We start from the raw sequence: 12132 nt of genomic DNA, 5'->3' as shown, positions 1-12132 counted from the left end.
GCCGAACGCGCAAGCTCTCTTCTTCGTGAGCATTTGAGTGTGCGGTTAAAAACTATCCTAGAACGCCATCTGCTGTTAAAAACTAAGCTCAGAATCGATTCGAGAGAGAATCACGATGCATTCCGAAAATCTCAGAAACGATCCACAAATCGCGATGCATTGATTTATTGTCCCAGCTCTACTTGACAAATAACCTCTATTAATTTAATTTATACAGTGAAAACAGTGTTATTTTACATTTGATTATTAAAGGTTTGTACCTGAATACTACTGTTAGTAGGGGTGGGCGCTATACCAGTATGAACGTGACTACCGGTATTATGTTGTTCCATGATATGGATTTTGCTATACCATGGATACCGTTATATATTCATTAATTCAAATTTAGCATTTATATATGTTTGTTCAATTTGGTACGCTTTGCAAATTTGAACATAAATGACGATAAAGAGTCGAGGCTGAACGTTTTGGTCCTCTGTGTGCAACGCCGTACTACACAGGCATTAGTAATCAAACACAGAGCATCGTAACAGACCAAATTAATAGAGCACAAATCGCCTACGCCAGTGGTTCCCAAACTGAGGGGTGCGGCAAGGCTGAGGGATCATGTACAGTCAGCAGATTATTTTGCAAAAGAAACCTCTGCAGGGTGATAAAGACTACACTACATAATTTTCCTGCTTATCATGCGGCCACTTGCCTGATAAGTAAATAATTGAACACAAAATATTAATTTGACAGATTTTAAATTACCGCAACATGACTCGCAGTACCCGCTTGAGTGCTCCGTTATCAGTTGTAGCAGTTGTGGTTGCATCAATAACAGACCACTAGATGGCGCGATTGAAGAATCAGAGTTGTATTGCAGGCAGCCATGTAGCCACCTGAAAGCATTGTTTACTTTGCTCTATTGCTTGTAATGTGCTTATTTTTTCTTGTTTTATTACTGATTGTTCATTTTCCTTTAAATGGACAGTTCAATAGGGCTTCAGGGCTAAGCAATTACCACATCTGGGCCAGTCAGACCACATGTCCCTGCTTTTAATTCCAGCTTATACCCCCCTAAGAAAGAGTGTTTCTACCACATTCAGAACTGTCAGAACTTGGCCTGAAGGTGCCTCTCTTGAGCTGCAGGACTGTTTCGAGTCAACAAACTGGGATGTTTTCAAACATCAGGATTTGGAGCAGTATACAACAGCTTTCCTCACCTACATTAGGTACTGCATGGACTCTGTTACAGTGGAAAAACGCATCCGGGTTTATCCTAACAAGAAGCCTTGGATGACCAAAGAAGTGCAGTGCCTGCTCAGGGAGAGGAACGCTGCGTTCAGGGCTGGTGTTGAGGAGCTGTATAGTGCGGCCAGAGCCAAACTGAAGAGAGGAATCAGAGTAGCTAAGGCTGAACACAGGAGGAAGATCAATGATTGCTTCCAGAACAACAACTATAGGGAGGTGTGGAAGGGGTACAGTATATTACCAACCACAAACCCAGCAACCTCTTGGCTGATGGTGGTGACGCGTCGCTGGCAGAGAAGCTGAACCACTTCTTCGCCCGCTTTGAGGTGGTGTCACCGGAGGAAACCACACTACATCCATTAACACACAACAGCCATATCCTCACAGTGCAGGAGCACGAGATGAGACGCACATTGAGGGAAGTGAACCTGAAAAAAGCCGCGGGACCCGATGGCATCCCTGGAAGGGTGCTGAGGGAATGCGCGGATCAGCTAGCTGGGGTCTTTACTATGATCCTTAACCAATCCCTGTCCCAGGCCGCTGTACCACTCTGCCTGAAGTCTGCTCCAATAGTCCCACTTCAAAAGAAGACTGTCATCAGTAGCCTGAACGATTATCTCCAATAGCACTGACACCTGTTATTATGAAGTGCTTCGAGAGACTGGTTCAGACTCGCATCATCTCACATCTCCCACCCGGGTTTGACCCTAATAGTTTACATGCCAAGCCATATCTGTTTTATATAATGCAATAACTTAACTGATCATTATGTGCAATATTGAATGAGTCGTGCAACTCTGTTGAATGTGAGATCAAACCGTTTACATGCTTAAACTATCTGGTTCTGAATACTGCAATAATTTAACTGAACATTTTGTGTATTGTTGAACATGAGTCGTGTAACCGACTGCTGAATGTGAGACGTCTTCTGTGTGTAATGTTGTTTCACAGATCCTGTCATCTGTGCACTATTTATTAGATTATTGATTTATTTATTTTTTCGTTACACTATGCACCCAAAGGACTGCATTCAATTCCGTGGTACTTGTACAATGACAATAAAGATATTCATTCATTCATTTATTTATTCATTCATTCATTCATTCACCCAAAAATGAAAATTAGCCCATGATTTACTCGCACTCAAGCCAACCTAGGTGCATATGACTTTCTTCTTTCAGACGAATCCAATCTGAGTTATATTAAAAATTGTCCTGGCTCTTCCAAGCTTTATAATGTCAGTGAGTGGGTGTTTCTTTTTTTCAATAGTAAAAATGCCAGAGGATTTCGATATAAGCCAAGAGGAGACTGGTTTTCCTTTGCTAAAGTAAGGAAACTTTTCTCCTGTAAACAAACGTTGTTTCTCGCGAGACTAGCATATTCTCACCGAACCTTACGCTACATCCTACGTCATCCGCCGGAATGAATGAGCGTACAACATTTAGATCACTGTTTATACAATTTTAAATATTTTAAATTCGCTTCAGGAGGCCTTTATTCACCGCCCGGAGCTGTGTGAGGCACTTTTTATGATGGATGGATGCGCTTTATTGGACTTCTTTTGGACTATTGCAAAAAAAAAATAAAAAAAAACATTCACTGTCATTATAAAGCTTGGAAGAGCCAAGACATTTTTTAATATAACTCCGATTGGATTCGTCTGAAAGAAGAAAGTCATATGCACCTAGGATGGCTTGAAGGTGAGTAAATCATGGGCTAATTTACATTTCTGGGTGAACTATCCCTTTATCCCTAAAATGTTTGAACTTTATATTAGTAGTTAGGTTTGTAGTTTTTACTGTGATATCAAAACTGGAATCAAGAATTGTCAAATTTCACTGGTATCTAAAATTTACATGGTTCAAAAACAACAAAAATTACTTTTTTTCAGCAGGACTAAATCTGTATTTCAAAAATACTTGTTGGAAATGAACATATGGTATAAATGCATGTTCGGAATACCCCCAGAGTGAGTTTTTATAGCATGTGAGAATATATAAACAAAATATGCTTGTAAGAATGCATTATCTATTGGGAAGCAGGAATATTGTCCTGTGACAATCTCTGTAAAAACATTCCTATGCTCATTTGCATGTCTGTGATATAAATAAACATATTTGCTAGAAAAGAAGGGTTTGAATAGCTGTTTGTGTGAATTGTGTGAATGTGAAAACATTTTCCCCATCACAAATGTGTGAAGCTATGCTGTAAGCTATAAACAGTGAAATTAATGTGCCATATATTACTGTTAAATTAGATGGGCCTGTTTTTTTATTATTAATTGTCAGTACTAAACAAAACATATTTACGGTCTACATTTTTTTTGGCAAGCTTGTTTTAGTGCATTCTGGTGCTGCTGCCTTAGAAACTGGCCAAAACAAAGTTCAGCAGAAAAAAGGAAACACTCGTATATACTTGTGATATTTGAAGATGTCCCTACCAGCAGTTCCAGAAGGAATTCTTTATGGTAGGGTGTGTCTTCTCCACCAGGAAGCTCAGGCAGGAGACACAAGTATGCTGACACCCGGTGGAGGGTATTGGGACTACGGGCAGAAAGATGAACAAGCACGATGAACAGAAGCGCACAGAGCCCACTCCACCTCCGACCAAGCTAAAGGCGGTGTCTGCATCAATTTGCACGTAATGTCATTTCTCAAACATTTTTCAGAAATATCATACACAACCTGAAAAAAGTCCAAAGCATTTGAGTCGGCAGGATTCTTAATTTGCTGATGATACCACCGTGGTGGGGCTCATCTCTGGGGGGGACGCGTCTGCCTACCGGGATGAGGTGGAGCAGTTGTCTGTGTGGTGTACAAAAAACAAATTGATCTTGAACACCACCAAGACCAAGGAGCTGATAATAGACTTCAAAAGGAAGAAAACAGATATTCAGCCTCTTTTCATCAGCGGTGACTGTGAAACATCATGTGTGTTGTAGACATGAAGTGTTCATCTCTGTTGAATGTAAGATGAATAGTTTACATGCCAAGCCATATCTGTTTTATATAATGCAATAACTTAACTGATCATTATGTGCAATATTGAATGAGTCGTGCAACTCTGTTGAATGTGAGATCAAACCGTTTACATGCTTAAACTATCTGGTTTTGAATACTGCAATAATTTAACTGAACATTTTGTGTACTGTTGAACATGAGTCGTGTAACCGACTGTTGAATGCGAGACGTCTTCTGTGTGTAATGTTGTGTCACAGATCCTGTCATCTGTGCACTATTTATTAGATTATTGATTGATTTATTTTTTCTTTACACTATGCACCCAAAGGATTGCATTCAATTTCGTTGTACTTGTACAATCACAAGACATTCATTCATTCATTCACCCAAAAATGAAAATTAGCCCATGATTTACTCGCACTCAAGCCAACCTAGGTGTATATGACTTTCTTCTTTCAGACGAATCCAATCTGAGTTATATTAAAAATTGTCCTGGCTCTTCCAAGCTTTATAATGTCAGTGAGTGGGTGTTTTTTTTTCAATAGTCCAATAGAAGTCCAATAAAGCGCATCCATCCATCATAAAAAGTGCCTCACACGGCTCCGGGGAGTGAATAAAGGCTTCCTGTGGCGAATCAATGTGTTCTTGTTAGGAAAAAAAAATCCATATTTAAAATTTATAAACTGTGATCTCTAGCTTCCGCTAACTGTCATACGCGCGTTCATTCCAGCAGATGAAGTAGGATGTAGCGTAATGTCCGGTGAGAAGTGACGAATGTGGAAGCACAGCGGAGAGAGCAAAACAAAACGAATTAGAATTAGAAGCACAAAACGAAGATTTGTAAAGAAAAATGCCAGAGGATTTCGATATAAACCAAGAGGAGACTGGTTTTCCTTTGCTAAAGTAAGGAAACTTTGCTCCTGTAAACAAACGTTGTTTCTCGCGAGACTAGCATATTCTCACGGGACCTTACGCTACATCCTACGTCATCCGCCGGATGAACGCGCGTACAACAGTTAGATCACTGTTTATAAAATTTTAAATATGGATTTTTTTCTTATTTCTTACAAGAAAGCATCGATTCGCTTCAGGAGGCCTTTACTCACCGCCCGGAGCTGTGTGAGGCACTTTTTTATGATAGATGGATGCACTTTATCTGGAAGAAGAAAGTCATATACACCTAGGATGGCTTGAAGGTGAGTAAATCATGGGCTAATTTTCATTTCTGGGTGAACTATCCCTTTAAAAATGTTTGAACTTTATATTAGTAGTTAGGTTTGTAGTTTTTACTGTGATATCAAAACTGGAATCAAGAATTGTCAAATTTCACTGGTATCTAAAATTTACATGGTTCAAAAACAACAAAAATAACTTTTTTCAGCAGGACTAAATCTGTATTTCAAAAATATTTGGTGGAAATGAACATATGGTATAAATGCATGTTCGGAATACCCAGAACATCCCCCAGTGAGTGAGTTTTTATAGCATGTGAGAATATATAAACAAAATATGCTTGTAAGAATGCATTATCTTATTAGGAACATTATCTATTGGGAAGCAGGAATATTGTCCTGTGACAATCCCAGTAAAAACATTCCTATGCTCATTTGGATGTCTGTGACATAAATAAACATATTTGCTAGAAAATAAGGGTTTGAATAGCTGTTTGTGTGAATTGTGTGAATGTGAAAAAATGTTCCCCATCACAAATGTGTGAAATTAATGTACCATATGTTACTGTTAAATTAGATGGGCCTGTTTTTTTTATTATTACTTGTCAGTACTAAACAAAACATATTTACGGTCTACATTTTTTTTGGGCAAGCTTGTTTTAGTGCATTCTGGTGCTGCTGCCTTAGAAACTGGCCAAAACAAAGTACAGCAGAAAAAAGGAAACACTCTTATATACTTGTGATATTTGAAGATGTCCCTACCAGCAGTTCCAGAAGGAATTCTTTATGGTAGGGTGTGTCTTCTCCATCAGGAAGCTCAGGCAGGAGACACAGGTATGCTGACACCCGGTGGAGGGTATTGGGACTACAGGCAGAAAGATTAACAAGCACGATTGAGTCACAAATGAACAGAAGTGCACAGAGCCCACTCCACCTCTGAGCAAGCTAAAGGCGGCGTCTGCATCAATTTGCACGTAATGTCATTTCTCAAACATTTTTCAGAAATATCATACACAACCTGAAAAAAGTCCAAAGCATTTGAGTCGGCAGGATTCTTAAATCTACAAAAGCAAATGGTTACACTCCATTTGCCAAGATATCATGACATCATCAATTAACCACTAATCTCAATATTTGTAATGTTCTCAGTAGCCTGTTTTATGAAATAAGTGGATAGATGCAAATCAGAAAAGCATGACATAAGAGTATTCTGAGAAGATGCAATAGGTATTATAAAATGGCAGGCATCAAAGAGCAAAGGCTGCTCAACTCTAGCAGAAAACGCAGAGTAACAAGTGATCCACACATTTAAAGCTACTAGAATGAATGACATCTTTCTGCGTTTGAAAGACTAATTGATGATTACATGAGACATGATACATTTCAACAAGCTGTACTATTTCTTTCAGCATTCAAAATACCTTCTGATGTTCATTCATGTTTATTTTGTGCTATAACTAGTAGTGCAGATGAAGAGATGATCGGTTCATGTGCCGCTTGAACTGAGGCTATAGCGATCTGTCACACCCCATTAAAGAGCGCCAAAACCAAAATTATTGTTTGGATTTCTTAATAAAATTGACAGCATTTGAAAGCTGAGACTTTGCTTCATATCAAAAGTAACAAAGCACAAACCTTTTAGCAAATTATTGGATGTGAAATGCCCAACAAATAATGTTTTATACATCAACTGAAAACTGCATAGATCGATTCTTGGAATTGAAGTATTGACATCAGTTCATCAAAACGACAATCAATTAAATTCAAGAAATATCACCTCATCCATTTTGCATAAAGGCTCATTCTGACTGCAAACAATTCTTCTTTAAACTTCATTTGGTGATATAATTTCAACTGAAACGGGAAGACGGGGCGGGACATATCGAGCAGCCCCACCCCCTTTTTTAAATAGCCAATAGCGTTTCGTTTATAATATCACAGCTTGGGCCAGAGCCTTTGAGCTCGGTAAAGCCGCATTTGACAGTGTATGACAGCCACAGTCTAATAGATTAGCCCTTTAGATTCAATATGAAACTGTTACTAAAGCAAAACAGTGATTATAATGATGCTGAGGATGTGGTTTGAAACTTGTGTAATTTATGTTGGTGCAGGGTGTTTATTGGAGACTTTAATTGAAGAGATAATTGACAGATTAATCGATTATCAAAATAATCGTTAGTTGTGGTCTATTTTGGAAAACACCAGTCTAACACTCCCTGATATTTCTATTAGTATTTTTATAGTATGATTGTGGGAACCCTGTCTGCAGTTAAGAGACTTTATCATCAAGCTTTAATCTAATGGGCCGTATCTCACTCTCTCTCTCTGAAGAGATAACTCTCGCGTGTCCACGGCAGCCACATTAGACAGGGCAAAATCACTGAGCTCAGGGAAATTAGCAAACGCTGCTCTCTGAAAAACAAACAGCAGTCACAGAACTTCTGAAACATCTGACAGCAATGAATCATCACAAACCACATGACCATTACAGAATATACTCAGGTGGATATTCCTACATCTTTAAAGATTATATGGGAACCATCTTTGAACATATTCATTACTGAACCTAAGTGCTGCAGATAACAGCAGACCACAGGCTCTGGATCATCTGCTCATGGCTTCTGTGCATTTGAAATCTATTCATTTAGGTAAAGGAGCATATTACTACAAATTATTTATAGGTCAAATACAGTGTGCACAGTATAATAAGAGTACAAATCAGGATTCCCACTCATTTTAACCAATGAATTTCTAAGGCTTTTCAATCACTTAAATTTTCACTCCCAAACTTTTAACCTTTTACTCTTAAAATGGTACTGAAATGACAAAACCACATTGTTTGATGCATTGGGTAACCAAACAATAATAATAGTTTTAAATATAACTCATAGTTGTTTTTTTTATTTGCCAGATTAATATTATATAAAGTATAGTGTTATAGATAGAGCCCGACCGATATGGGTTTTTTGGGGGCCAATACCGATATTAGGGAGCAAAAAAAGTCTGATATCAATATATCGGCCAATATTCTTTGTGTATATTATAGTACAGTACCAGTGAAAATTGTGGACACTTTCCCATTTGTGTGTCCAAACTTTTGACTGGTACTAGAATACAGTATATACATTAACAGAATATATATACATAAACACATTTTTTGCAATGATCACTCAAATGTGGTGATCAAACACTTATAATGACGTGACACAGATATGTAATGGAGGCAGGGCATTTAACAATTTAACAATAAACTTTATTAAGCAAAATGAGTCTGACATCAGTGCACTGAACAGTAAAGTTGAAGTTTATTCAACTTTAATTCAATTCAAATCCATTCAACTTTATTCCGTTGAAGTTTATTTCACTTCGGAACATTCATTCACGGATTTGCGCTACGGTCTTCACACACAGACGAAACTTACTAGAGAAGTGTGAAATAATATACCTCTGTAAATAAATACAATATAAATAGGGATGCACCGAAATGAAAATTCTTTATTATCCAAAATTAGTCTGACATCAGTGCACTGAACAGTAAAGTTGAAGTTTATGTGAAGTGTGACATAATATACCTCTGTAAATATATACAATTTAAATTCACGTCTCGCGCACTTTAATGCCCTTTGAATGTAACGTGTACGTTCCCTTGGACCTGGAATCATGGCGGAATATCATGTGAAGTCCATTTCGCAGAGCACTTCCGGTCAAATAAGACAACGCTTGAATGCTGCCTGAACAAGAGACCTCCTTACTGAAGTGAAAGTGTTGACTGGTGTCACTATCTCGCGAACGAGGCGGCGTATTCTCCACCAAATTCGGGGGATCCCTTCAGCTCGAGGAGCCCTCTCGAACACCACCCTCCGTGCGTCGGTAGCCCCTCAGGATCGCCAGATCGGTCGGCGCCGGACTGCAAATTTAACTGCCCGTAACTCCCGGACCCCGGGGGCTATTGACGCGGGGGTGGTCTCATTTGAAAGGGGGCCTTGAGACTTACACTCTATTCGGAGTGTTCTGAAGGGATCCCCCGCGCCTTTACGGAGATATGGCCGTTCAAAGTTTCAATGGTATTCTATACACTTTAGCTATGAAGCGTTTCATCCAGGTCGCCAGAAGCAAACAGCATGCTATGCTGGACAAACTATGTAATTACACCATTTACAAGCATTTTGTTTGCGTTTTATGTTCTGTAAAAAAAATTTCATATCGGTGGCATATCGGCGGCATATTTGGCGATACCGATATATCTGCGACAGGTTCATATCGGCCGATAAAATCGGCAAAATTATATATCGGTCGGGCTCTAGTTACCTGTAGTATCTTGCCTTAAGATAAAAAAAATATGTAGTAAAATCTGTGCTGTTAAGTGTACACAGTACCGCCCTGATGTTATGCAAAACATTTTGTTTTACATGGATATTGGAACGCCAGTGAAGTAGGTTACATAATAAATAATATTTTGGCATTCAAATACATCGCGAATACGGAAACATTTGATTTTGTGTCGAATGAGAGGCCCAACGTTGGTTTCAGTTTCGTTTTAGCCTAAATTAATTCATTTTGGCTTGTCGCTTATATAGCTATAGCTTCTTATATTTTTAATTCTTGTTCTTTTCTAAATACTGTTAATTGAAAGGATTTGTTGTGGAGTGAGGGGAACTAAAACAGCCTAGCTATGTTTATAGTGTTTATTATAATGTATAATATAATATTATAATAAAAAAAAAAAACATTTCTGAATGAAATAATAAAATGCGACATACTCTACTTGCATTTTTTTTTCTTCAAAAAAATGATTTTTTTAATATATGCGTAGCATATTTTAACCATGCAGCAAACCTTTTTAAATATTTTGATAAATTACTGAAAAAAAAGTTTTAAACCGTTTAACTGCCTGTATTAATCGGTCAAAAATTCTTACAGTCGGTTAACAGTTAAACGGTTAAAATGAACATAGTCGGGCTCTAGTTATAAATGTACACAATTTTTTATGAAACTATAAAAAATAAATTGAAAAAGCTTGAATTATTCTGGAAATGCACCACAGTCTGTGAAACAGGTGACAATGGTTGTCAAAAAATAATTAATGCAGAACAGCCAATTCTAAATGTGTTTGCACAACAAAAAAAATTCCTTGAATTTTTTTTTTCCATGATTTTATCCGCGGCTGGAAATCACAATTTTAAAATTCCCTCAAATGTGTGTGGGGCCCCTGACGGACTGATGAGGGTGTGTGTGAGCTGGGTCACTTGTAGAGAGGTGATTCTGTCGTAGTGAAGTGTGGTCATCTCTTTCTGCGTGAGTGCATTTCCTGTCTGATCACTGATCTCAAAGCCAGTGTAGAACTTCAACATGTCCAGGAGCTGAACACAGTAACAACAACACCAATGTCAAGTGAAAAATGAACACAAATGTTAAATTATTAAGACAGAAAATTGTTGAAGTACAACATTATTTTTAAACCGAAACATTATCAAATCAATATCAGCAGATAAGTATGACTTTTTTTTTTAATTGTTATCAAACTTTGAAAATTGTTATCAGTACAATAAGCTGATATATGTAGGCCGTCTAATTATAGCCAAATGACTATTATTTCTAGTCAGCATACCCATTTTTAAACACAAACTAAATAAATTTTTTTTCATCCATGGCACACAACCATATTGACTTTATTTATGATCGAAAATTAGAAAGTTTCACACTAAAAGCATGATTTGCTGATGTGCTGTTCGTGTGATTTAATGTGATTGAAAAACATTAAAAATCCAGGTTTGCTGTGCTTGTTTACAGGGCTGCACAAGCTAAATATTTTGATAATATATCAATACGTCTACAAAATAATACTAATAATAATTACTATTATTATTATTAAATGAAAACATAAAAAAACGAAATAAACATCATTGGTATACTTCACTGTAAAAAATAACTGAGTATCTAAGAAAAATTATAATAATAATTGTATTTTACGTTACAACTATAAAATTACAATACTAATGAATATTAGTCTTAATTTCTTCTTTTTCAAAAATTAAACCAGCAAACTTTTATTTTAATGGAAAACTGCAGAAAGCTCTTAAAGCTTCTCTTTTGTTGACAAGCGCTTCTCATTACAAGCCTGGCAAGATGTTTGGTTTGGTGATTTAGTTCAATATATTTAAAATATATTCAAATAGAAAGCAGTTATTTTAAATAGTAAAAATATTTCACAATATTACTGATTTTGCTGGATTTTGGATCAAATAAATGCAGCCTTGGTGAGTAAAATTTAAAAATTATCTTTATTTTTTAAAAATTACTATGTATATGTATATTTATGTGCGTATATAACTACCTCCACAAGCATACACATCTATTTTATAAACACATTTTTGTAAAAATGAAATGAAACATGCACAGATTAATTGTTCATTGTAAGATCTATAACATGCATTTAGTGAACAGACAGTGAATTTTCATTTCATGCTGACTTTATCATAATGAGAAACAAAAAAAGCAGCAGAAGAAATGCTGGAATGACAGCTCACCTCAATCATGAATCTCTCACAGTAGTGAACCTTCTCCATGGAGACGGAGCCTAGAGCAACATGAACCACAAAACACACATTAAAGCAGTGATGACACCTGATTTCACACATGACATTCTGGGGTGGATGGAGGAAAAGCAGTGGAGAGAGAGTGACAGTATTATGATGGTCTCATAAACAGCATGCGCTGGCCTCTTCATGTCACACCATCTCCGGCCCGAACAGGTGGATGATGGG

General features: G+C 37.2%; 1 pseudogene; it reads right to left on the bottom strand.

Moving 5' to 3' along the window:
- LOC107723259 (intron-binding protein aquarius-like) overlaps positions 1-10725 on the bottom strand; it is a 43087-nt pseudogene extending 32362 nt beyond the window's left edge.
- Positions 10726-12132: the final 1407 nt, after the last annotated feature.

The sequence above is a fragment of the Sinocyclocheilus rhinocerous genome, unplaced genomic scaffold, assembly GCF_001515625.1.
Source record: "Sinocyclocheilus rhinocerous isolate Xijiao unplaced genomic scaffold, SAMN03320098_v1.1 scaffold364, whole genome shotgun sequence".
NCBI classification, from domain to species: domain Eukaryota; kingdom Metazoa; phylum Chordata; class Actinopteri; order Cypriniformes; family Cyprinidae; genus Sinocyclocheilus; species Sinocyclocheilus rhinocerous.
The sequence above is the reverse complement of the archived record's forward strand: the minus strand, read 5'-3'. Positions and strand labels throughout refer to the sequence as shown.